Below are 3,290 nucleotides of genomic sequence, written 5' to 3'. Positions count from 1 at the left end.
GCGCACGCCGACGCACTTAAAGACCACCTGATAGAAGTAGAAAAAAAGGACCCCGTTGTTGGCCCGCTCATCCCCACACACTGGCTTCCCTAGGGTACAAGGAAGCACGGCGATATCGTCATCGTGCCTTTTCGCGAAGGCATGGTGATCGTAGGTACTCGGGTCCCCTACATGGTCCCTCCAGGCTCCGATGGAAACTAGGCTCGAGCACTCGTCAAGAAGTTCGCGCGAAGCCCACGCGTAAAGATCCTTATGGTTAACTCTGGAGGAAGGAGGGTTGGTAGACATGTTGGCACGAACTGTCAATGAAGGAACTAAAAGATCAAAGAAGAAAGGTTCAGCAGTAGTGCAAAAGGAAAGAGTTGACGAGGAAATAACGCAGGAAGAACTCTTTGGAAGGATGATGAGAAAAGGAAGAAACAATGAGTGCAAGTGCGGGATTTCAAAGACCCAAACGTTGCAGTTGAGGCACCAAAGGACGCTAAAAGGGTACCGTGCGATTGGGCCACGTGTCACGAGATTAAGGCACGACCTGAAGAGTCACTTTTCCTGCTAAGAGAGTATCACATCGTCAGAGTCCTCGAGGGTGCGCTGCGCCGGCGGTGCAGAAAAGGTCACGTCAACCGGTCAGGGAGTGACGCGTCATCAAAATACCGCAAGGACAATGGGGGCAAGACTAGCCTTAGTCTTTTCATTTGGTTTGCTGTTCTTGTGGTTTAGACTGTGTTTCTTGGACTTTTAATTGTTGCGTTTATGTTCTTCCTTGTTTCAATCGGTTCATATTACCAAAAAATAGGTTTCTATGTGAGTTTGGCTTGATTACTTGGTTTTGGTGAGTTCTTAAATGTTTAAGAACATTGATCCAATTTTTAAAAAGTGCCTAATCATATTCCAACTCTTATTGAATCCATAACATGTTCATATCATATCTCTATCATGTTATTGAAATCATATCATGGGGTATCATGAGTCTTAGGTGTGTTCTTGTGTGTCTTTGAGTTGTTTTGGCACTTTTAATTCAAGAGCTTTATATTCTTGTCTTTACCTTTCTATTATAGGTTTATTTTTGGGTATGTCTTGCTGTTTTCTTGTTCTTAATACATTGTGTTTGTGTCATTTTGATTTTTGAATCTTGTATCGTCCCGTCCTCGGGCGTTGACCAAGGTCAGAGTCAACGCATGGTGGGGCCCCTCAAGGGACCCAAGGAAGAGAAGTCAACAGGTTGACCGCTCGAGTCATTGCCTCGCTGAGGCGTCGCCCAAGAGAGGCATCGCCCAAAAAAGACATCGCCTAAAGAGAGACATCGCCGAGTAAAGACATCGCCCGAGAGGCTTCGAGTCTCGACCATACAGAATAGTAGTAAGGAGAAGAGAAAGATGGCTTCAAGGCCATAAGTCTAGCACCAGAAGGGGATATCCTGACTCGTGAAGTACCCATGCCACCGCTGGGAGACCCTGGAACAGATACGGCCCATGAGAGGGCCATAACCTCGTGCATGGTACGAGGGAAAGGTGGATCCACCCCCAGGGCAAGTAACTAGTGATTGGGGCGCATGAGTTGGCACCCAGAAAGTCAACCCACGTCCCAGACGCACTTCGCGGGAAAGTGGGCTCACACGATGGAATAACCCTAAGTTGGGTTGCGGCGCTGTGGGACCCTCTACACAGAATAACGATCAAGTCAGAAGGGCACGTGGCAAGGCACACGTGCTCATTAAAGGTTTCAATGAAAGTTTGCCAAGGTACGTGTTAATTCAGTTAAGATTCGAATGTTCCAAGGAATGTTTTTGTACACTTTCAATGCGCTTTAACGCGCTTTAAAGATGAGAGGTGTATAAAAAGGGACCTTGGGAGCATTTGATAGGGGGATCAAAATTTTAACCTAATACACACAGATACACAGAGCAAACCCTAGTTGTCTTCGCGGCGCACTCACAGTGAGCGCAAGGCAATTAGGGCGACACAGTTCTAGTCACACAGTTTCAGTCATTCAGTACAGTTTTTTCGACCACCTCTCAAGGGTGTGTCCCCTTTTTGATGTTTCTCGCTAGCTGACTTGATCGTCGGAGTGCAAACGGCTGCGAGGGCGCCCCTTTGTTCACTTCTTTCAGGTACTCACAGACGGAGCAAGATGAAGGTGCCCTAGCTCGCAGGGACAAGCCACGCGCAAAGACGATCCCGGTCAACCGGCGGGAAGAAATCTCTATAAGTTTTGTCAAAGTCATGTTTCTCCAAAAATGTTTTCAATTCTGTGTAGTCCTTTTGTTGATAATTTTGGTTTCTTGATTTTTAATTGAGTGCAGTTTTATGTGTTTGTTTTCTTGATCCTTTGGTGCTTTTTCTTTTTAGATTTGAGTTCTTACTTGTATTTTAGACCTATACAAGTTCTTGAAACATCAATTCTATTGTGTCTTTTGAAGTTCTTAATTCTGTTTTTCATTCCAGTTAGGTTTCCTCTGTTTTCTTGAATATGTGATGACTGTTTCGATTTATTGCAATTGCTATAATTATTGGAAAATTATGAAATTCTGGATTTGAGTTCTTTAGAGTGTTACAAAAAAATAGAAAAAAGAATTATATCAAAATTCCAAGTACAAAACAAATGATAAATCAAATACGTCCAGTGTGTAATTCTGGCACAAAAAATACGGTAAACTGGCAGTAATTTTGCAAAATTTATCAAAATTAATTGGCGCAATATTTTTGTGTGATTCCAGTGCCATTGTTGAGAAAAGATCTTGAAATTTCAGTGGTTTAAATGTCATAATCCAGTTTGCTTTCTTCAGTTGCAAATAAATCTGTAAAGTCACGCACAATTTACAAAAAAATTCCAGTAGTTCTATTTTTGTTTTTTTCATATATTGTAGTGCTTTTTGATCCTGCCTGTTGACCAGAACGCAAGAGCCTGGCCTCGTCAAATCTGGATCGACTTTGCACCGTGCTAGCTTCCATCCTTCACCTCGATTGACCTCAGGAACCTGCAAAAGACAGAACGGCACCGCTGCGGCCGATCACGCTCCGACGCCCAAGTCAGCGACTGAACCACCAAAATACTAAGAGAAAACTAAGAACTTCAGGAACCGTGCAAAATTCTCTCTCAGCATACTCAAGTTCTCGCAAGCGTAAAAGAAGTATTATAAAACGCACGTGTACCTCAGAAGTTCGTTAGGATTCCTTATATACCTGTGCATTTTCTCTCTCCTGACAGTTACACATTTGGACACATGGCTCGCATCCAGCTGTACACGTGTCACCTCTTACTCTTCAGGCTTTCGGCTAAGTTACTTATGC

This window comes from Phaseolus vulgaris, chromosome 11 (assembly GCF_051622355.1).
Source record: "Phaseolus vulgaris cultivar YP4 chromosome 11, ASM5162235v1, whole genome shotgun sequence".
NCBI lineage: Eukaryota > Viridiplantae > Streptophyta > Magnoliopsida > Fabales > Fabaceae > Phaseolus > Phaseolus vulgaris.
Note: the sequence above shows the minus strand (reverse complement) of the source record.